The sequence below is a fragment of the Pan paniscus genome, chromosome 14 (genome assembly GCF_029289425.2).
Source record: "Pan paniscus chromosome 14, NHGRI_mPanPan1-v2.0_pri, whole genome shotgun sequence".
Taxonomy (NCBI): domain Eukaryota; kingdom Metazoa; phylum Chordata; class Mammalia; order Primates; family Hominidae; genus Pan; species Pan paniscus.
Genome location: NC_073263.2, coordinates 31,485,266 through 31,510,239, shown reverse-complemented (window position 1 = coordinate 31,510,239; position 24,974 = coordinate 31,485,266). Strand labels below are relative to the sequence as shown.

Below are 24,974 nucleotides of genomic sequence, written 5' to 3'. Positions count from 1 at the left end.
TGTGGGCGTGTGTCAGGCAGCAGTGCCGGGAACCCGCTGTTGCTTGCCACCCACCCCTTCCATCCTGTGCTCCAGCTGGCAGATAGCTTCTCCAGAAGTTCCTACTGCCTGGCAGTGGAGTCAGAGGTCTAGAAAACAAGCCTTAGCCATAGAAGTAATGACAGGCCTCCACTCACAAATAAAAAGTCAACGTTAGTATCCTTGCGGGGATTCTGCCTAGCTTTAAACTAAAATGGTCAATGGGTTTGGTGGTCTAAGAAAAACCAGCATTTCTTCACTCAAGATTCCTGCTTGTCCTATCATCCAGCTTCTTTCTCTCTCTCTCTCTCCTGGATTTTGCATTTTTATGTCCTTTGCTCCCTTCCCTCTTGCTCTATGTATGTGGAAATGTTCTGCACTTTCTTCCTTAACTGACTATGCAGAAATCATCACTCTATAATTCATCTTCCCCAGCCATGCCTCAGGGCTATGCCCATGTCCATCAGCAATCTCTCTCTGTCACATACACACAACACCCCTTTTGTGTTCTGTCTGGTTGCAATGTGAGAAGATGAGATTTGCCTTTTCCCTTCCCAGTGCCTGGAATCAACAGATACATAACATTATAAGGGATTTAGGGGTCATTTCAGAAATCACTGTTTATTTTGGTTTCCTAGATGCTAAATACGTTTTAATATTTGTTGATATTTAGGAGCTGGTTCTGTTTACCAACTTGAGAATATACTTCCACACTAATACAAGTTTTGTTCTCTTTATGCCCTTTCAGCAACAGGTCTCCAAACCACAACAGATTTTCTGGAGAGAAAAGCATTTTTTCTTACAAGTATGCCCAATTGAGAGTTACCATTATAATCTAGCAATCATAACTATAATTATAATCCAGCAATCATATTTATGTATTAGATTATTAAGTTATTTCACCAATTCTGAGAATCATCTGCACCACTTCCCTCCCAGGACCTAGAATAACTTTGTCAAGTTGAAATGTACCATGAACTTCAAAACAATGAGTGACTTGTATGAAACCATTTCTAAAAGCCCATGAGACTGCCTGAATCTCCCTCACCCTAATGATAATACATTTTTTCTAGTAAGGAAATATAAAGTAAAAGTATTTTTTAAAGTTTGAGATAATGATATAATAGGAGGAAAAAACATACATTCCTACAACCCAAACTTCAAGAACAGTGTTTAATTTTCAAATATAAAGCAAGATAGAATCCTAGGGCACAAAAGATTGGGTGCTAACTGGGAGAAATTCAGCAATCAGGAAAGCAGAAGCTCAAACTATTTGGTGAGTGTGTCTTTCTCAATCACACTGTTACCATGGGGCCAACATAAGAGCATGTATGAGATTAAATAGAAGTCTCTAAGGAAAGGTGTTATCACACAGAGTGTACACCAGGTATGTCTGCACAGTGTGCCTTTGTCTTTAAGAGTCCCGCTGAAAACACAGAATGAAGTACCTATGCACCTGGAATGCATTATAATAATAGCCATCATTTACTGCATGCTTAAAACTGGCCAGATTCTGTGCTAAGCCTTTGGCATACATTACCTCATTGATTCCTCCTAATCACCCTGTTTATAGATGAAGATGCTGAGACACAGAGTCAAACACACAGGAATTAGAGGAGAGAAGATTTGAACACGGGTTTTATCTGACTCCAAAGTTCAAGTTCATGCCTTAAACTATACCACCATAACAATTGTTAAATGTGTGTAATATCTAAAAGGAATTAAAAGTCTTTCTCTACTTTCCTAAAAACAATTATTGGTTTCAAGCAGATTCTCACTGCATCAACTCTGTGAAGGAGTGATCTGGCTCACTTAACTAGGTTTGCCCTACGTAACAGTTGTCAGGAGGTCTTTGAGGTTCACAGAATGAAAGAGAAAAAGCAAGAAAATTCAAATTTTTGCCAGAGTATATTAGAAAGTAATTGCATTCCTACTAGTATCCATGTTGACACATTTCACACTAAAATGCATTTTAGATAAAAACATTATGTATTCCTGACATTTAAATTATGATCAGGAAAAAAAATCCTCTACACTATTTCAGAGGTACATCAAGTCCTCTAAACCTCTAAAAATTAAATGACCTAAGAGAGGCAAGAGAAGTTCCCGATGTGTCCAACTTCATCTCTCTCCTGCCCAACTCATTTTCCCCTCACAGAGAATAGAAACAGACGGGGATCTAGCTCATTTAATACACTTCTTTAATGGAGAAAAGTGAGAACAACTTCAATTTTCTATTGTTCAAGTATTAGAGCAATGTAAACAAGGAACAATTTTTATTTATTCAAAAGTAGTATTAAATCTGTGAACATGAAAAAGTAAAGTAAATCATTCTTTCAAAATAGTTAAATTGGCTGCCACATGAATGACAATCAACCACAGAACATTTAGCTTGGTTTGTCTACATGAGAATATTTATAGATTACAATGTTAAGTCCATCTCTCCTTCTGTATAGCAACAGCCAAAGTGGAATTTTTTTTTTCAGGTGGTCAGAAGAACGATGATACAGGCTTTGGGCTAAGAGGAATTTCAAAACTTATAGTATAAATAAATAATTTTAAATACATAAATGGACATTTTCTGTTTTAATGACCATTATTATCATTATCATCATTATTTTTGAGACAAGGTCTCTATCTGTCACCCAGACAGGAGTGCAGTGGCAGCAATCATGGCTCACTGCAGCCTCCACCTCCCAGGCTCAAGCAAACCCCCCACCTTAGCCACCTGAGTAGCTGGGACTACAGGTGTGCACCACCATGCCCAGCTAGTTTTTGTATTTTTTTGTAGAGATGGAGTTTCACCATGTTGTCCAGGCTGGCCTTGAACTCCTGGGCTCAAGTGATCCTCCTGCCTCGACCTCTCAAAGTGCTGGGATTACAGGCATGAGCCACCATGCCTGGCTGACCATTATGTTTTTAAAGATCTCTATTCTCCTATGAATCCAATATACTAATTTCTTTTGAATTATTTTATTATCCTTCAAGATGCTGTGTATTTTATATTAAATGGTGTTATAATATCATGGAAATTTTATTCTTCTTGGTAAGACTTTAATCTTCTTTCCCTCAGATTTTTCAAACAGTCTGTAGAAAGACATTTACTCACTTTGTAGCCATGCTTTCCTTGTGGATTTTGGTAGCTTTTTTTCTGTAGAGATGGGGGTTGCCTAGGCTGGTCTTGAACTCCTGACCTCAAGTGATCTTCCTGCCTTGGCCTCCTAAAAGGCTGATATTACAGGCATGAGCCACTGTGTCCAGCCCTATTGGCAGCTTTTAAATAGAACTGCTGAATTATTTTGCTTGTTGTGAGATAGCTGCAATTATATTGAGAACAATACAATTTTACAACCATCACCATTTTTCTCATTGTCACCTTCATAGAAATGGTCCGCCAAGAAGATTTTAGGCCTGTATGGATTTGCCAAATTAATTCCAAATCTCAATCTGACCCAGCTATACTGCATATCCTGCAAACATTTCTTATTTTTGAACTCTATTCAGTTTTCAACTGAGATGACCTACTAATCAGTGGGTTTGCCACTAGGAAAAAATAACAGTATAGAATATCAGGATGATGGATATCACCAAGTCAAACAGGTCAATTGACTTCTCCCTCCAAAAGGTCTTGTTGCCAACACATCTTTGCTCAATATGGGTAACAATGTTTGCAGTATTACCTGTGGTATGATTATGGCTGAGGAAATCTTTTCTTAGATCCTAAAAATACAATGTGGGTGTTCAGTATCTCATTGGCTCTCAATAGGAATGAACACTAATGATAAGTCTTCCCCTGTTACAATTCTCTGCTCCCTTGGCTTCCATGACACTATTATTTCTCATTTGTCTTCCTATGTCTCAGGTCCCTTCTGCTCAGATTCTTCAGGGGCTCCTTAAAAAGTCTGTTTTCCTCCCTCCCTCTCTTTGGCAGGCCCATTTATTGAATACCTGTTATGTGTTTGGCACCATGCTATGTTCAAGATCTCTATTCTTCAGAATCTTTTCATCTAAAAAAGGAGCAGAACAACAATAAACAAATTATTGCAATACAGAATGACTGCTCTGTGCAGAGGTGACACAAAAAAGTGTTTCAGTCTTCTCTTCCTGATGGAGAGAGGGGATAGGAAAGGGTTCTCAGAGGAGAAGTAGTAAGTTCACAAGGCAGATGAGTGGACCCTGGGCAAAGGCACTAAGGTGTGACATTAGCACCGAATGTCCACAGAATGACAAATAGAGCAATCCTGTGCCAACACAGGACCTTACCTCATGCAGAAGTATGGATGCTGGAAAAACAAGATTGGACAATCTGAGAAAATAGAGAGCTGAAGGAAAAACAATCAGTGGTGTTATAATATATATTTTAACACCATCATATATCAGACATCTTCCAGATAATAATACAGACTTTGAAAAAGTCTGCATTAAAAATTTGGCTGTAACCTTTTAAAACAAGTTGGTAATTCCTAACAAAATTTAAAATTTTCTAGCTCCAGTAAGTAACCCTTCTCCTAAGCCATCTTTATTTATTCCAGAAACTGTGATAGAGGGATTTGCTGAAGCAGACTCTTAACACAGTTTTTAAAGTCATGCAGACTTTATCTTTTTTAAAAAGCTTCAGAACCAGTTTTTACTGGCTTGAAATCTAACTTCATTTACACTTGCATTCTTCCTTGCTCAATTGTGCAAGTCCCAGCAAAATGCCAGTAAATGCCTGGCTTTTCTCAAATTAAGGTAAGGTGTAAGGGCACATTTTTTTTTTTCTAGGCTTGTGTGGCTCTCTTTGGTGAGAAGGTACAAAATAAAGAAATCTCCCTCTCTACACTACCCCTGACACACCCACATGGTCTATGAGAGGAAATACTGTTAGTTTATGTCTTATTCTTCTGTTTAAGGGATTGAACTAAAATTTGCATTCATAAAAGAACTGAAAATTTTTATTTTTTGTGTGTCCAAATACTAGGACAGTGTTTAACTTCAGAAATGCGGTTGCCAGAACCAGGCTGTCACGTGCCCACTGTAACTGAGCCGGCTGCTGCATCAGTGGCTCCACCATCTTTAGGCATTGTCACCTATGGTTTCAACTTGCATCTGTGAGCTGATGATGTCTAAGTCCAAGCTCCCCCCCCTACTTCTCCATAGTGTCCTAGATATCTATATTTAATTGCATACTGACTATTTCCTGGTGGAAACTCAGCATGTATAAAACTGGTTCCTCCAAATGTGCAGCTCCTGAATTTCTGTATTTTTTATTTTATCAAAATGGCACCACATTTACCCAGTGACCCCAGCCAGAAACCTTGGAATTATTCTGTCCAAATCATGTCATTTTTACCCCTTAAACATCTTTTGATCTGTGTCTTCTTCCTCACCCCTGCTGACACTGACCAGTGGCAGTATTCATTATCTCATTCTTGAGTTATTGCTTCAGACTCCCAACAGGTCTGGCTACTTGGAGGCTTAGTTCCTTAAGCATTCTACCTTTGACATGGCACTTGGCCCTTTATGTCTTAACTACCTACCTCTGGTTAGCCCATTTCCCTCTTTAAAGACACTCAACAGAGTAAGAACAAGGAAACTTCCTCAACCTAATAAAAGACATTTACAAAAAGCCTGCAGATGATATAATACTTGATGAAAGACTGAATGCTTGCTTTCCTTTTAAGATCAGGAACAAGGCAAGACATCTACTCTTGCTACTTCTATTAACATTGTACTGAAGGCTCTATATGGTGTTATCAGTCAAGAAAAAGAATAAAGAGCATCCAATTGGATACAAAACTGTATTTGCAGATAAAATAATCATCTATGTAGAAAATTGATGGAACCTATAGAAAGGTTACAAGAACTAATAAGTGAGCTCAGCAAGGCTGCAGGATATAAGATAAATGCACAAAAATCAATTGTGTTTCTATACTAGCAATGAGAAACAAAATTAAAATGTTTTAATGCCATAAAAATATTAAATATTTAGGAATAAATCTGACAACAGATGTGACAGATATGTCTATTGAAAACTAAAATAATATTACTAAAAGGAATTACAGAAAATTTAAGTAAATGGAGAGATATATTATGTTCATGGGTCAGAAGACTCAGTATTGTTAAGCTATAACAAAACTGATCTGTGGATTCAATGTAATACCAGTCAAAATCTTAGCAAAAATTTTTTTTGGTAGAAAGTTACAAACTGATACAAAAAATCAAATGGAAATGCAAGGGATCAAGAATAGCCAAAATGACACTGAAAAAGAAAAAAGTTGGAGAATTAATACTACTGATTTCTGTGGGCGTGGTGGCTCACGCCTGTAATCCCAGCACTTTGGAAGGCCAAGGCAGGCAGATCACCTGAGGTCAGGAGTTCAAGACCAGCCTTGCCAACATGGCGAAACCTCGTTTCTAGTAAAAATACAAAAATCAGCCAGGCAAAGTGGCCCATGCCTGTAATCCCAGCTACTCGGGAGGCTGAGGAAGGGAGAATTGCTTGAACCCAGGAGATGGAGGTTACAGCGACCCGAGATCATGCACTCCAGCCTGGACAACAGAAGGAGACTCCATCTTAAAAAAACAAAAACAAACAACAAAAAACCTACTGATTTCAAGACTTGACATAAAGCTACACTAAAGACAGTGTGGTACTGGTATAAGGATAGACAAAAAGGTCAGTGGAATAGAACAGCGAGTCCGGACCCATAAATAAACAGACAACTTATTTTTGACAAAAGTGCAAAGGCAATTAAGTAGAGAAAAAATAGTCTTTTTGATAAGTTGTGATAGAATACTTGGACATCCACATGCAAAAAAAAAAAATTAACTTTGATCTATACCTCATACCACATGCAAACACTAACTCAAGATGGACCACTGGCCTAAATGTAAACTCTAAAACTATACATTTTCTAGAAGAAAATGTAAGAGAAAACCTCTGATCCATGGAAGGCAATTAATAAACTGGACTTTATCAAAATTAAAATCTTCTGCTTTTTGAAAGACACTGTGAAGAGAATGTAAAGATAAGACACAGACTGGGAGACAATATTTGCAAGGCATTTATTTAGTAAAGAGCTTATATCCAGAATATGTGAGGAAATCTCCATGCTCAACAGTAAGAACAAACAATGCAACTAAAAGATGGGCAAAATACATGAGCAGATACTTCATAAAAATGAAGAAGGCAAATAAGTACATGAAAATGTGTTTGGCATCATTAGTCATTAAAGAAATGCAAATTAAAACCATGATGACATACCACTACCTACCTATTAGGATGGCTAAAATTTAAGACTGACCAAACCAAATGTGGAGCAACTGGAATTCACATATGCAATGGTAAAATCATTTCAGAAAAAAGTTTAGAAATTTCTGAAAAATCTAAACATACACCTACCATAGAATCCATCCATTCTACTCTTAGTACCTACTCAAGAGAAATGAAGGCAAAGACGTGTATATTATGTTCATAACAGTTTTACTTATATAATAGCCAAATACTGGAAACAGAATGTCCATCAACATTTGAAGGAATACACTGGTGTATCTATACAATAGAATACTATTTAGCAATAAAAGGAAGGCTACAGCATGGATGAGTCTCAAAATAATTAGGCTGAGTGAAAGAAAGCAGACCAAAAAGCTGCATACTGTATGATTCCACCGATACGAAATTCTAAAAAATGTAAGCTAATCTTCAATGACAGAAAACAGATCAGTGATTGCCTGGTGATAGTGGTGGAGGGACGGGAGCGGGGGATTACCAAGACACTGGATGAAATGTTGAAGGGGTGGTGTTGGATTCATGTCTCAAAAAACAAAAAACAAAAACAAAACAACTTATCAAATTGTATAAATATGTGCAGTTTATTATATGTCAATTATATGTAAATAAAACTTTTTTAAAAGGCAGTGCTACACCTTCTCTCAGTGCATTTGACCAAAGATTTGGAAATGGATTCCAGCTAATATAATTTTTTTTTCTTTGAGACAGGGTCTCACTCTGTCACCCAGGCTGGTGTGCAGTGGCATGATCATGGCTCCTTGCAGCCTCGAATTCCTGGGCTCAAGCAATCCTCCTGTCTCAGCCTCCTGAGTAGGTGGCACCCTAGGTGTATGCCACCATGCCTGGCTAATTTATTTTTATTTTTTTGTAGAGACGGGGTGGCACTATGGTTGCCCAGGCTGGTCTTCAACTCCTGGTCTCAAGCCATCCTCCCACCTTGGCCTCCCAAAGTGCTGGAATTACAAGCATGAGCTGCTATGCCTGGCTCCAGCTAATAAAATTAATAAATAAAAGTGAAAATAGTTCTTCTGATTCTATCACCTGCATGAACAGTGAGTGGAAAATATACATATGCCCAAGAGTTACGTGAGTCTTTCTCACTCTGACAAAGACTTTTTTACCCTGAATTATGTTTAAGTTTTAATTTATACACTGTAAGACTCCAAGAATGTCAGAAAGAATGTCTCCTTTGACATTTCTAGGTAACACATTCATTGTTACAGTGAGTTGCCCAGAGAAGGTGCTCAACAAACATTAGAGAAAGAAGGAAAGAGTAAATGAGTGAAGAGCCAAAATGGAGGCTGGAGGGGGAAGCATTTCTTGACAGAAAGAGTTTCCTCACAAGCTACCAACAAAAATTGTGAAACATTTTAGCCCAAAGAACTTCAAGATCAGGATAAATATTGGTTATCTTAGTTGGTTTAGGTGCCGGCTTACCACACACCGAAGGGCTGGACAAAATGAAAAACCTGGAGATTCTTCCCATGCTTTCTGATGCCGCGGATGTTCTTCAGGCTCTTCTATCCGAACCCTCCAGAAGGAAGTGCAGCAAGAATACCTTCAGTAGCTTTGCAGTTGAATCTCATGTTGCACTGATTGTTGAGGTGATGCCACACACATTTAATGAAAAATACTTAAAATGTCCTTGTCATCTCCTACATCAAGCTAGCTCTATTCTGTGCAATTTCAGGTATAGTCAGAGGAAAAACATTATAACTCATGGCCATTTAAATGCCAGCTTGGCTTTGGGGTTGGCGTTTTTCATAACCTCACGTATACAGGAGTAAGATAGTTTCTCAGAAACTGGTATTAAGAAAACAAAAAAATAGTAATAATACAGATTTAAATATGACAATGAAAAAGCTTGATGTAATGGACAAAGAACACTACACCCCAAAATACTGTCTTTTCAAACTTATTTAGAACAACAATAAAAAAAGGGCTATGTATTAGGCCATGAAACAAATTTCAAAATACCAATTTGTTTTATGTTGTCACACTATGTAAGGCAATCAATATTAAAAATAGCAAAAAATAAAAAGATTATCTCTGAATCTGAATAAATTATTGTGCATTTCCGCTGGCCAGGTCCTATGCTAGGCATTTCTCATGCAGCATTTCATTCCCCCTCGTGAGTGTGGTACTAACATTATCTCCATTAGACAGTGGAGGAAACACATTGAGAGGCCGAGAAACTACATCAGGTAAATAATTTCCACAACGCCTATTCCTCCATTCACACCAACATCTATAAAATATACATTTCCCCGTTTATTCCTTGTTTTCCAACTAATTCCAGGCGCTTCCTTTTTGCTTCTGCCTTCCATTTCCCTGGTTCCTTATCCACAAAGCATCTCATGTGTCCCCATCCTGATTTCTAGGCCATTTTCTTTGATACAGGGAAAACAACAAAATCAAATGAGGGATTTCAAAATCAAATGAGGGATTTCAAAAGGTGTCCTTCCACAAAGCAGAAGGTCTTTCTACCTTCGAGAGTGAAAAAGGAGTCACCATTTTCTTACCTCTGCCCAGGAATTAAATTCCAATTCAGGATTCCAAATGTGCCTACGTAGTATACAAGATTTCAGAGTCTGGCCTATTTGCTTGCTGGGGAGTACTGGCCAGCCACAAAAACACGTGGTCAACGCTGGGAACTGCCTTCGACAGTAAGGTGGGCCTTGATATTCCACTTCAATTCTCCCAGGCTCTCCTATCATCTCAGATGAATCTACCCATCCATCTATTTATTTTTTATCACTCTCTAGATATAAATATTTTTATCTTATTTTATTTATTTTATATCATATTCTAGAAGCTAGCAAAGGCCCAAATATCAAAAACCAAACTTCACAGATGCCCAATCAACACTTTTCTATCCTCATAAAACTAAATATTTGTAGTATTATGATGAGCAGCTGAAAAACAGGATCTTAAGAAAGCTTTTAAAGCAGATATATTTTTGAGTTTTTTTGCCCAAATATATACTTATCTTACTCATTGTATTAATACTATTAGTAGTTAGGATTCAAAGGGAGGCAGATACTTTCATAGTAACCAAATCTTTTTAAAAATCTATATTTCAGAAGCTTTTTAGCTGTTTTTTTTTAAATTCTCTCTTTTAGTTACATAAGAAACACATGGTTGTTGCAGAATATTTGGAAAGCACAAAAAAGTAAATAAAAGGAGTCAGAAAACATTTTATAACCTCACCAATCAAGACAACCACTGTCCATATTTTGTCATATTTGCTTCCAGACCATAGGCTTTGTTTTGCCATCGCCTGCCACCCAGATTTAACCTCAGTGCCTGTTCTCAGCCAAAGGAATGAATTCATCCATGTGAATGGCATCATGGGGATGGGAGGGGCTGCCCAAGGGAGATAAATGAGTGATGTTGTAGTGTAAGAACATAAACAGTGGTAAACACTGAAAACTGGGGTGAACATCTCTCCTCTAAAGGGGCAGTGGCTTTCCAACACCCAGTGGACTGTGGCTCTGGAGGACTGAAGCCCCCGATTTGTCTCAACCTCTAATTTTTAAGAGAAACTTGTAACCTGGATTTTTATGTTGAAATATCTTGATTTGTAAATGTTGGCTTTAGGTTTTTAAAAACACTATGTAGGCCAAAGAAACCAAAATTACATACTAGTTGAAGCCTCTGACTTAACCCACTTCCTGAGGCCACATAGACTTTCACAGAACTTCTGAAGTGCCTTAAACCAATTCCCCGCACCCCCCAACACCACCCCGAGATGGAGTCTCACTTTGTCATCCAGGCTGGAGTGCAGTGGCATGATCTCAACTCACTGCAACCTCCCTCCTGAGTTCAAGCGATTTTCCTGCCTCAGCCTCCCGAGTAGCTGGGATTACAGGCACAAACCACCACACCCGGCTAATTTTCGTATTTTTAGTAAGATGGGGTTTCACCACGTTGGCCAGGCTGGTCTCAAACTCCTGGCCTCAGTTGATCTGCCCGCCTTGGCCTCCCAAAGTGCTGGGATTACAGGCATGAGCCACCACTCTCAGCCAACCCATCATCTTCAAATAGCAGATTTGTGAACATCCAAGTCTCAGAGGTGTACCCAGGTGAGAAACATCTATAAAATTCTGCAAACAACTGTCCTGTCTTGGAGACTGACCCTGCGAGGAAGCATGTCGAAGGCTCTTGAATTTTGCAGCAAAGAAGCAACCCTGTTTACCTTTGTTTGTTCAACCATCATTTTCCAAACTTAGTTGAATATAGAACTTTCTTTCCCCTTTTGTCTACATAATAACTATTGGTATTCTTTAGCCTTCATGTTCTGCAGAACACACTTTGGGAAATTCTACTTTAACACAAAACTGTTTCCCTAATGGCCATGTGAGCCTTGTGGTAGGCCATGAGAGGAGAAACTAGAACAAGCTTTATGATGCGCCTTAAATTCCTGCACATCATGCTCCGTGGGCCCCCTTTCCCTGCACATAGAATAGGTCTTCATGCTATGTAACCAACGCATATCGACCACTTTTATATGCTAAAGAAGGTGGGCTAATCTCAAATAACTTACATGAGACTCAGGAGTCTGATATAAGCTAAATGAATTGTCTTTATAATTGCAATTTATACAGGCAAATAAAGAAATAAATTTTCACTCTTCTGGCATATGCCAACTGTTGGAAGAGGGCAAATGAAGTCAAAATATAGTTTACATTTTTCTACAGGTTGTCCTCAAACTAGACAGAAAACAACCAAAAGTTAACAATGTTCTCACTAAATCAGTAATTACTGTGTTCTACACAAACCTGTATTTTTCGGGTTGTTGAACAAGTTTCTCCACAAAGGATCAACTATCACACCACCTTGATGAAATGCTATCCTATTAGGGAGGTCAGTTTTTTTCCATGATTGCTTATGGTTTTATTTTGGTCTTTATGAAGATGAGGTTTGACTAGCAATTTGATAAAACTATTTTTGTGGCTTTCCATTTTCCACAATAATTCCTCTAAAATTCTCAAAAGAATACCTCAGCTTAAGCTTCCATGTCTTTGCTTTCATCCGACCTTTATTTTCTACCTAGTAGTTATTGGAAAGGCCAGGTATTTAACTGTGGTTTATCTAAACTCCCTTTTCTAAGTCAAGATATAGTTCTTAAGAAGTTTATGGTAACACGACACCTAAAAGTTCTGTTAAATTTAAGAACTTTGGAAAAACTAGCATGGAATTCTCCATGTAATTCACACTTGAAACAAAAATATAATATTTACCAACTGTGACAAATGTTTCTTCTTCTGCCATTCCAGGATAGGAATCATAACAAAATTATTTAAATCACTTAATAAGGGAGTTCCATGTATTATTTGGAGGGTAACACACATACACACACATACACACACATCACACTATACAGATATACATATGAAGCCTCTTTTCTCTAGAAAATATCTACAATATGCTGGGAGTGGTGGCTCATGCCTGTAATCCCAACACTTTCGGAAGCCAAGATGGGAGAATAGAATAGCTTGAGTCCAGGAGTTTGAGACCAGCCTGGACAACATGGTAAGACCCCGTTTCTACAAATAAAAAATCAGCTGGGCATCGCAGTGCATGCCTGTGGTTCCAGCTACCCAGGAGGCTGAGGTAGGAGGATCCGTTCAGCCCCACTGGTCGAGGCTTCAGTGAGCTATGATCGTGCCACTGTACTCCAGCCTGGGCAACAGAGTGAGACCCTGTCTCAAAATAAATACATAAATTGGAAAATCTCTACAATTTAACTTCTACTTTAAAATATCAAAAAGACTTTAGTGAATGCCCAGCTCTAAAAAGAAGTAATATACTGTACAGTTTCCTACTTCCTAGGGGGAAGAAAACAGCTGGGCAAACACACTAACAACGCTGTTAGAGTTGTGGGGCAGGGGTATATTAAAGTGACTTCATTAGATACCAGAAGATACAAGGGGCACTGACTTCTTGTGAACATTCTTTCTTTCCTCAGACCAAACAAGTCAGTCATCTGAATCTTTTTTTTTCATATCCTGTAGCTGTCAAACACTCTTCCTTGACATGAATCCAAAGCTGTAATTTTCTACATGAACCACTCGTTTTTTGGAGGAGGTGTGTGATTTTTGGTTTATGTTTTGTCTACATTCCTTGCAAACGCCCCTTCTGATGCAATGTTTCACAAAATACTTATTATACTGATCCCTAGTGGAGGAGGGAACAGTACACACACACACATAAACACACATACATACGCGTGTGTGTATATCTATATCTATATCCATGTCTAAGCAGCTTTGGATTTTTAAACAGGTCTTGTTAATTGATGGATAAATTTAATCAACCTCTGGGTCTCCATTCACAAGTACTGGCTGTGAGTTCCTCAAATATATATAATTCTCAAATCTACTTTACTGCCTCAAATTTGGGCTCCTACATCCAACTCCCTGACATTTCCATCTGGATACTCAGGATCATCCAAAACTCAACATAACCAGGACTGAAATCATCATGATCTCTAAATTGCTCCCTGTCCTGCATTTTCGTGGCCAAACAAGTTTCTAACTTGGGAAATCCTTCTAAATTTCTCCCTCTCATCACCACTATACGCAATTACTGCTAACTAGGTGCTGCCAATTTTACCTCCTAGAATTCAGGACTTCCTCTATTCCTACCACCCTTGTCCTAATGCAGGTCTCCAATAACCTTGCCAGGATTCTGCAACAGCTTCCTCTCTGCCTCTAGTGCTCTCCCTCCCAAATATATCCTAAATTTGGTGCCAAATGGCTCCATCTAAAAGGCAAGTGGTGAGTTCCTGCTCCAGTTCAAATTGTTTCTAAGGCTCCCTATGGGCTACAGGTACAAATGCAATGTTAGCTCTATTTCCATACCCTGGTATGACTAAGCATTTCCTCTGTGACTGCCAGTTTACCTTTTTACAGTCATCTCTGTTCAGCAACTCAATTGCATGCAGTTAATACCCAAACACTGCCCACCCCCAGTTGTTTCTCAGTCTGTGCCTGAGTTCATGTTGCCACCTCCTCCTGGAATCCTTTGCTAACACTCTGCTCACTCCTTAATTCCCTTCCCTCGCTTTCTGCACTGCATAATCCCCTCCCAATTTCTCAAGCTCCATTAAGAAACCATTTTGGCTCTCTGCAGCTGAGTCCGTTGCCATTCTGTGCTCCTACCTCACTCTATACAACTATCTGCCACTATTTTTTAATTATCTGCTTCCATGTCAGTCTCCCTTGCTGGGATGTAACTCTTTTCTTCTTCATCTTTGTATGTGTAGTGCCTGGCATACAATAAATGCTCAGTAAATGTCTGTTAGAATGTGGAACTGGAGCCACATCCTCCTGAGTTGCTGGGGCTGCCTATGCCTTGCCAGGTGCATGTGCATTCTTGCAGAAGGCACGCAGGGCTAAGAGTAAGCTGGATACAAGGAGAATTGTGTCTTCTGACCCCTCGCAAGCTCTAAAAACAATCTGGGACTTTAGAAGTTATATTTTCATGCACTTAACCAAACACAAATACCTAACTAGTTGATATCAGCAGAAGAAAGGAAGTTCAGAAAAAGAAAAATAGTAAGAGTTCAGGACCAAATGAAATATTCAGGTAAAAGGCTGATATGGAAAGATAAGGCTGGAATACTTGACCCTAACCTTGTAAGGCTGATTTTCGTGATGCACAAATGGCTTGTGACTCTCAACAACTGCTTTGCTTATCTTTCAAAATTAGAGAGTGCAAAAACAAAATAATGAAAAAGTAATTGTTCTTCTTGTTAATTATACAAAAAAGGGGAAGAAAGGGAAGCAGATTCCAGTACCATTTCATTCAACTGACATTTCTAGAGTCTAGATGATAAAAATAGATTTGGACAATGACAACAGGCCCATTCCAAGGCAAAAGGCAGGATTGAGGAAGGGACAGGCTTTAATTACAGTAAGAGGAAGAGGGCAAGCAGGCAGGTGGAATTGTGGGAGCCAAGGCTCTACTGTGTGCCACAGTGAATTGTGCCTCCCTGTGAACCCCATTTCCCTTCTATGAGCGCTTGCCCCTAACACACAACCAGGGCACATGGAAGTACAAGCAGGATATCCACTAAGGCTGGGCAGTTGCTACTGGGCTCTTTCATGTATCAGAAATATAACTCCAAGGTTGGGAGGTAGGAATAAAAAACTGGGCAGAGTTTCTGAGCTCTAGGAATTTATAATTGAATGAACAAAGGACAATAATGCTATCTGGCCAAATTAATTGTCTGGCTACCATAAAGAACAGACAGAGAATAACTTGACTAAGAAATGGGTGGGGGATGGAAAGGAAGAGAGATGAAATTTCTACCATGTGTTTCATGAATAGTTTAAATAGAGAAATGAATATAAGTAAAAAATTAGTGAACATAATTTGTGCCAACGAGTGATTCCTTGTTTGTACTGAATTTCGTAAATGCAGTTGACTGTACTGTCTGCTCTCAAGTTCAAAGGGTTACTTATGTGCCATTCTGCAGGCAGGATAAAATGCAATACTTTAGAAGCCAAATTAAGAACATTTACTTAAGATTATGTACTACTTATATAGCTTCTAAAAAGCTACAAAATTTCAAAGCTACAGAAAATTAAAATAAAGCTATAAAATGTACATCAGTTTTCAGGAGGAAGAGAGTAGAAATGAATATACCCAGACTTTGTAAGATAAATTGCTGGGTGCCAATTTGTTTTAGCATCATTTTTGTCTAATCAGTAACAAATCAATTTATGGTATGACTAGAACGAAGAACTGAAAAGCAGCTGCATTTTTACATGGGAGTCAGCCCTGTGAGGAAGAAACAGCCCAGGGAGTCCCTATTGCTGGAATCCCACAATAGGTTAGTCAGATGCCTCAGAGTTGTTTTTAAGATTAAATAAGATATCCTGCAGAAAGTGCAGCTCAAATTGCCTGGGACTTTATACTTGTTAAGTAAAAGCAATTTCTTATTCCCTACCCTTTTACTTTCTAATAGTAAATCAAACTACACAGAATAGCCCTGGAACAAAAAATTCACTATGTATGGTGAGTCAAGGAATGGCTACTTTTTAAAGGTCCTATAGAGTTGTTATTTGACCTCTCAAAGAATGTCTATGTAATACTGTGATAAAAATGAAAATTAATAAGAGATAATAAGCTGCAAAGCGTATTTTAATCTTCTGGGAAACAGCTGGCATCACACTGCATGAAAGTAAACAAGGCATTATCTTAAACCTTAAGACATTTACCGTCTAGTATTAAATTGCTTTTGTCTGTCAGGCAGAGGAAAGGATATATAACTTGAAATCAGAAGATCTGGGTTTAATTCCAGATTCTGACATTTATTAGCTGTGTAATCTAGGGTAAGTTACTTAACCTCTCTGAGCTTGTTTTCATCTTTAAAGTAAGAGTGATAACATTGGCCGGGCGCGGTGGCTCACGCCTGTAATCCCAGCACTTTGGGAGGCCGAGGCAGGCGGATCACAAGGTCAGGAGATCGAGACCATCCTGGCTAACACAGTGAAACCCCGTCTCTACTAAAAGTACAAAAAAAATTAGCTGGGTGTGGTGGCGGGTGCCTGTAGTCCCAGCTACTCAGGAGGCTGAGGCGGGAGAATGGCATGAACCCGGGAGGCGGAGCTTGCAGTGAGCCGAGATCGCGCCACTGCACTCTGGCCTGAGCGAAAGAGCGAGACTCCAACTCAAAAAAAAAAAAAAAAAAAAAAAAAAAAAACAGTGATAACATCAACTATACAGGAAGCGGTTAGGGAGGAGTAAACAAAATAATTCTTGTGAAAGTCCCTGGGCACATGGCTTCACACAGAGCTGGCCCTTAATAATCATTGGTTCACTCTGAATTTTTGTGAGCTGCATGGAATTTTACTGGTAACTCCAGGTGATAAGAGTAAACACTTATTTTCATGCAATGCATAAAAATAGAAGTAAAAACATATCTTGAGCATTATTCTATACAAAATGTAGACAGCCCAGACAAAACAGACACTTAAAAAAGGGGTAAAATTATTCCCATTATCAAACATTCTTCATTGTACAGAAAGATGTTTCACCACAAGGTTCCCTTGGGTTTCGGGCTCTTGCACTGTGTGTCTATGTGTGTGTGTGTGCACGTGCACGTATGCATACATTTGTATGTACATGTGTACACATTCACATCCATCTTTTCATACCTTCTTGATGTAGCAGATCACCAATAAATGGTGTTAAATTACACTTTTTATTTAACCATCACAACCCTTAATAAGTAGAAAGGAAGAAAAACCTCATTTTTGAATCCATGTCTACATTACTCCTTTGTTCGCTGCCTGCCCACTTCACCTTTTCACTAATTCAAGCCAGGGCAAGAAAGGAGAAACGCAGGTCACGCTCTCGCAGGCAGGCTGTGCTGCACTCACTCCATTTATTCTTCTCCTCTCCCTGCTCCCACTGCTCAGCTTATTGGCCTTGCTCCGAGAACTCTAATTCAAGGAGGTGGCAATCCTTCCCCTAAGTGGCTCTGGGGTGAAAATGCAATCAGGTCATGATGGAACAATGGCATGTGGGTTGGAGGGGCGTGGTTCTCACTGGAAGCATGAGTGGGAAAAATGAGGTCCTCTCCCTGGGAACTCTGGCTTAGAGCTGGGCAGCTGAAGTAAGGTGCTGCCCCTTTAAGACAGATGCCCTGAACCCTACCTGAATCAACAGAAGGCTTATTTATTCACCTTGTGTCAACACAAAGTAACCTCTGTTCCAGAGAAATATAAAAAAATAATAATCTGCTCTAAAAGCACTTAGCTGGTTACTTTATGTCCTAGCCACTCCAGGAGTTTCCCAGACTATAACAGCATTCCCACTAGAAATGGTCTCCTTTTACTTCATTCTTGTGTCTTTTTTGGTTAAGAAGCCAGCAGGAGCGGTGTAGTGAAAAAGGAGGGCCAGGAAAATTGTCTGGTCTTTACTTTGGTTCTGCAACTAGTTAGCTGTGAAACAAGACTTTTAACCTGTTTGCATTTTGAATGTGGAAAACAAGAGGTTTGCGTTATATGATTTTGACAATTCCCTCCAGTCCTCAAACCTTTGTGATTCTATGGGACACAATGCAAAATTTTGAAACTAAGATTTCTGTTATTAAATTAGAACAAATTAAAATAAGCGAATTAAATATATGATTTTAGATGACACGGAAATAACGTTAAGTCCAAAGAAAATGGGGAAGAAACTATTTAAAAGAGATATAAAACCAGAAATTGGTAAATTAAAAAAACTGTAGAACTGATGAATCCAAGAGGTGGATCTTTAAAATAACAACAAAAGATAAAAACTTCTGGCCGAGCGCGGTGCCTCACGCCTGTAACCCAGCACTTTGGAAGGCCGAGGCAGGCAGATCACTTGAGGTCAGGAGTTTTAGACCAGCCTGACCAACATGGTGAAACCCCGTCTCTACTAAAAATACAAAAAAATTAGCTGGGCGTGGTGGTGGGCGCCTGTAGTCCCAGCTACTCGGGAGGCTGACGCAGGAGAATTGCTTGAACCCAGGAGGCAGAGGTTGCAGTGAGTGGAGATTGTGCCACTGCACTCCAACCTGGGAGACAGAGCAGACTCCGTCTAAAAAAAAAAAAGTAAAGATTAAAACTCCTGCCAAAGGTAAAGATTAAACCTGAGAGAAAGTACAAATACACTACTTTGGGAATAAAAAAGGAGATGTAGCCATAGATGTAAATGAAGAACAGTACATATATATATATATACATACATACACACACACATATATATTCTATGTTAGCAAATTTGATAAATTTTTAAGAATAGATAATCTTATAGAACGTTATTACCAAATAACTAAAAAAATTTTTGATGTCCCAATATACAAATAATTATGAACAAAATTGTACCAATGATTTAAAAATATAACACAATTTCCCCAAAGCCACTAGTGTCAAATTATTTTACAAGCAATGTTAAGAAACAAATACTTCTATATTACTCAAGTTATTTTGGAGGATAGAAAAAGATGGAAAATTCCCAACTCACTTAATAAAATTCACATATCCTTGTACAAAAAGCAGATAAACACAGTGCCAAAAACAAGCAAAGCATAAACCTACAGTCTGACATTACTTAGAAGCACAGATGCAGAAATCCTAAATAAAATATTAGTAAATCCAGTGTAAAGAGAATTCAAACCCAGGGGACACACATTATTATTTGTAGGTAATAAGATTATTTACCTAGAAAATATAAAAGAATCATAAAAACCTATAAAACCTAACAAAGACAGATAAGGTAGGTATACAAATAAAGATCAACTGCTTTCCTACCTAGCAGCAAAAAAAAAGGAAAAAGAAATTCTGTTTCGACTATTAAAAAAATGAGAAATATTAAAAACCTAACATAGAACAAGAAATCTGTGGAACCGATAAAAAGAAAAAATACTAAAAGATGTTGCTGAGAGACAGAAAAGCAGACTTAAAAAATAGAGAAAACATCTATTCTCTGCAAGTTAATATATAAATCAGGTGGATTTCCAATAAAAATACCAATAGAACTTTTCTGGGAGCTTGACAAAATAATTCTAAAACAATCAGAGACATCTAAATGGCATTAATCTAATCAAAGGATCAAAGTTAACATCACCAGTACTGGCACAAACCAACATTCTGTTTGACATGATCTAATAAGGACACAGCATTGTTATTATGATATTCCTGCCAAAAATGCCAAAGTTGAATTTAATCACAAGAAAACATCAGACAAACCCAAAATGAGGAGCATTCTATAACTGGCCTGTAGTCTTTCAAAATGTCAAGGTCAAGAAAGACGGATAATGAGGACCTCCTGTTCCATAATAAAGGAGACTAATGAGACAATACGACTAAATGAAATGTGTGATCTTGGATTGGATCCTGGACTTGGGGGGTTGAAAGGAATGTGGTGGTGGTATAAATACCTAAACAGGATGTTATTGGGACAACTGACACAATTTTGAATATGGACTGTGATCAGATGTTAAATTTTCTAAACTTTTTTCTAATTTGGAAAATGTATTGCAGAAACAGAATATCCCTGAACTTAGGAAATACACATTGAAGTATTAATATTTAGAGCATCTGTACTGCAGCTGTATCTGCAACTGACTCAAATAGCTAAAAAAAAAAGTGTGGAGACTGTGTGTGAGCACGCATATGTCTGTGTGAGACAGAGAAACAGAAAGGGAAGGAGGATGAGAAAGAGAGCGTGAATGATAAAGCAACAGGGTAAAAGGTAAATAATTGGTGAATCTGCGAAAAGGGTATAGGGAAGTTCCTTGTAACATTCTTGCAAGTTGTCTGTAAGTTTATAATTATATCAAATACCAAAGTTACAACAACTACACATATATGTAAAATATATACATACACACATACGTATTTATAAAATAAGAGTGGCCTATACTCCTAGGCATGAAAATATGTTTTAATAGCATAATAATTAAGACAATATGGCAACATAAATAATCAGAAAGGTTAATAGAATAGAAAGTACAGAAACAGATATTACTAAGAATTCAGAATAGATAAAGCTAAAATCTCAAGTTCATGAGAAAAGTCAATCTTGGGGGTAGAGAAAGATTTTCAAAGTATGGCTACAAAGACAGGAACCATAAAAGGATTGGTAGATTTGACCATGTACATAAAAAAAAAGTCTGGCAATAAAAACACCATCAACAATGTTAAAAGACAAACGACAAAATAAGAAACATATTCACAATATATATGACGGACAGCGGGTTCATATTCTTAAATTATAAAGGCTAACAACATAGTTGCTAGTATTGTTCCTGGAAAATTGTAGATGCTCAATACATAGACATTTAATTAATAAATAAACACCAACAGAAAAATAAGCTAAGGTGATGAACAACTAATTTATCATCATTCAAGAGATGAATTAATAATAACCTGTAAACATATGAAAAATGTTCAGCCTTAATAATGATCAAAGGAATGTAAGAAAGAGATTTTTCACTGATTGGATTACTAAAGATATAGATTCATATTTATTAACATCTTAACATGTTCATGAACTCCCTTCCCCTTTCTCTTGGCTAACCCATAGTTATCTGTTAGGTCTTCTTTTCCAAAGCCTTTGCCTGATTATATTCTCTCATAGTATCTCGTACTTACAGCTTTTCTCACTCACCACAACTTAAAATAATTATGCCTTTAACTATTTGATGATGTCCCAGTTTGGGGTCTTCCAAAGCAGGGCTTGAGAAGAACCTGGGTGCAGGTGGTTTAATTGGGAGGTGATCCAAAGATATGGGAGTGAGGGAGTAGGGGATGAGACAGGGATAGGGGAAAAACCAATAAAAGGTGACTTAGCAGTTTAGTCTGTGGGTGCTGGAGCTCACTCCTGCTGTGGTCTTCATGAGGAACTGTGTAAACAAGCCTGTGAACTGTCCTAATGCAGGATTAGGGGCTGGGACATTTCATTTACCCACTTCATATACCAACTCCCAACTCCACTTGTTGAGAGTTGCTTCTGGGATGTGATTGTGTTTGAGCAAAATGAGCTTGTGAGGTATCAGGAAAAGTGAGGCAGAAACATGGAGATGTTCTTTGGTGTGTACTTGAGACATGAAGGAGCAGCGTTCACAGACTGACAGCAGAGATTATCCAAGGGGGGTGGGAGGCAGGGCAGACAGCAGTGGCTACGTAGATCTCTCAGGGATCCCCGCTCAAAGTAAGGGCTCAATAAGTATCTTTTAAATGAAAAATAGCTTATAAAATATTATATTTTACATAATCCTGTTTTTTAGTAAAAAGAAGTGAATGTGTGTGCACACACATGCAATATGTATTAAGTGTATAAAACAAATGGTATTGGAGAATTTACAAAAATAGAATGAAATCATTATCACTATTTTAGGAAGATAATTTTAATGGAAACACGGGTAAATAAGTAGTGGTATTCAGAGAAACTACTTATGGGTCAGGCTTTGTGCTACGTATTTGCATTCTTAAAACAATGCTGTTGTGAGCCTGTACTTCAGGCCTTCTCCATTCCACACCTGTGTTCTTCCATCACAGCACAAAGCAGCAGGGAGGCATTAGAGAGAGGCTGGATGCAAGGAGACCAGTTACAAGGCAATGTGTAGTTTAGGATGACCTGAGATTGGGACAAAGACAATATAGATGTAGAGAACTAAACAGATGAAAAAAAAAAAAAAGAGAGAGAGAGACTTTATAATTAGGATACAAAACTAAATGACAGGCCTGGAGGGTCCTTGGGGGAGAAGCCATGCTATGAGAATGGAAGAGGTCAAAGATGACCCCAGGATTTCCAGGATTTCTGGCTTGAGGGACGAATGATGCTATTAAGTAAGACAGGAGGAGGAAAAAGTTTGGAAAATACAGATAAGTTCAGTTTAAACTATGTTGACTTTGAGATGCCTGAGAGGCAGGATGTGGAAATATTCAGGAACTACTTAGAGTTTAGAGTTCAGGAGAGAAAGAGCACTGGAAATTATGCAGGAATCATCAGCGTATGGTATATAGATGATAGCTGAAACCAAAGAAAATAGGATTGCCCCAAAACAGGGCATTTAGCATAGGAAACAAAGTTAGGGTAAACCCAGTAAACAGCAACATTTAAATTAAAAGAATGCCAGGCACGGTGGTTCACGCCTGTAACCCCAGCACTTTGGGAGGCTGAGGTGGGCGGATCACTTGAGGTCAGGAGTTCGAGACCAGCCTGACCAATATGGTGAAACCCTGTCTCTACTAAAAATACAAAAATTAGCTGGGGGTAGTGGTGGGTACCTGTAATCCCAGCTATTCGGGAGGCTGAGGCAGGAGAATCACTTGAACCCGAAGCGAAGGTTGCAGTGATCAGAGACCACACCACTGCACTCCAGCCTGGGCGACAGAGCAAGACCCTGTCTCAACAAATAAAAATAAAAAATTTTAAAAAGAAAAGGAAAGAGAAAGAGCAACAAATAAATTAGAGGAAACTTAAAGGTAATATAAGCATGGAATTCAAGAGAGATTTTTCAAGGAAATGATTTTTAAAAACCCAAAAAAGTTGGGCATAGTGGCTCACGCCTGTAATTCTAGCACTTTGGGAAGCTGAGGTGGGTGGATCACTGGAGCTCAGGAGTTCGAAACCAGCCTGGGCAACAAGGAGAGACACCCGTTTCTACAAAAAGTACAAAAAGATTAGCTGGGTGTGGTGATGTGCCTGTGGTCCCAGCTACTTGGGAGGCTGAGGTGGAAGGATGACTTGAGCCCTGGAAGTTGAGGCTGTGGTGACCGTGATCGTGCCACTGTACTCCAGCCTGGGCGATGGGAGTGAGACCCTGTCTCAAAAACAAAAACAAAAACCAAAAAGAAAAAACACACCTTAAAAAGTAAAACACTATGTAGACTCACTGGGCATTGGGGTACCGTCCTCTCTGAACTAGAGGGCATCCAAAAGAACATTCCACTGAACTGTAAGCTGCCTGAGGGTGCGAACTGTGCCTATCTTGTCTACTGTGGGACAGCATAGTGCTCAGCCTAAAAAGTACTCAGTTTACTGAAGGAAGACATTAATTTGAGCTGGACTGTAATAATGCCAGAGCCTAAACCAAAAACATATGTCAGCTGATTGAAATAAAATTCCCTTCTTTGGCTCCTACATTTAATAACGGTAGTGGAGCGACACCTCCTCTTGCTGTTTGGTCTTTCTAATAATGTCTCCTAGTCTTATTTTCTTCACCCTATTTTACTACCTTATTTATGTTCAGAGGAAAGATGTTCTTTCACTCAAATGGCTGTGACTCAAAGTGCCCAGTTAACATCAGCCCACATTGTTAAGAAAGTAAGATTGTTTGATTCTTTAAATTCCAAGGGGATGGGAGTACAACGAAAACATTAATATTGAAAATAATTTAAAATAGAAATTAACCTGAAAGTATTCTAAATTCATTCTTCCTTCTTTTAATAAGTCTGCTGTCTCTTCTAAGCAGACTGTGGAACCTCTGTCAGTAAGTTTATATTTTTTTAAACCTTCTGTCATATCACAAGTGACTTAAATATCTTGTGGTTTAATGACAATCTTCCCTAAATTTAGTTCAGTTTTTTGCAAAACTCCATCAAATAATATGTAAGGCACGAATCTGATAGTTTGAAGACAGCTCATGCTGCCTAAGTCAAATAATCAGTAACTTAGATTTTTTAAAACTTCGGTTTACATAGATAAGTGTTTACGCTAACCATATTAAACCATCTTTAATATGGTCATTACCTTTCTACTCATGTGAAGTTCACAGTAAACAGCCCTCACAAAAGGTACCAAGAGTCATTTTTTTCACCTTTTGCCCAGTATTTATATGGCAGTAAATATAACTACAGTTTGAAGAACCAAATAGAGAAACGAAAGGAAGAACAAATTCATCCTGAGGAGGAAACATATGACCACAAAGATTGGTTTGGGTGTGACAGGATGCTTTTTGGACACTTGCCATGATTTTCCCCAAGTCAATTCTCTGTCTTGTGATATGCCTGAATTTGGGAAGGAGAGGCAACCAGATTTCTGAAAATCTGAGTGTGGGTGCTTGCCTCCTACAATTCAAGTTCTTAAAAACACTAGTGGCTGTCTACTCTGGGTTAGATGTGCAGGAGATACATTTTTAGATTATGAAACTTTACAGTTAATGCGAAAACCCTAAAAAAGTCATGGAAGA

General features: G+C 38.4%; 1 protein-coding gene across 2 annotated transcripts in view; it reads right to left on the bottom strand.

Annotated features, from left to right (window-relative positions):
- Nucleotides 1–24,974, bottom strand: part of FRY (FRY microtubule binding protein) — a 448,961-nt gene that overhangs the window by 350,159 nt on the left and 73,828 nt on the right. The window lies entirely within an intron of this gene.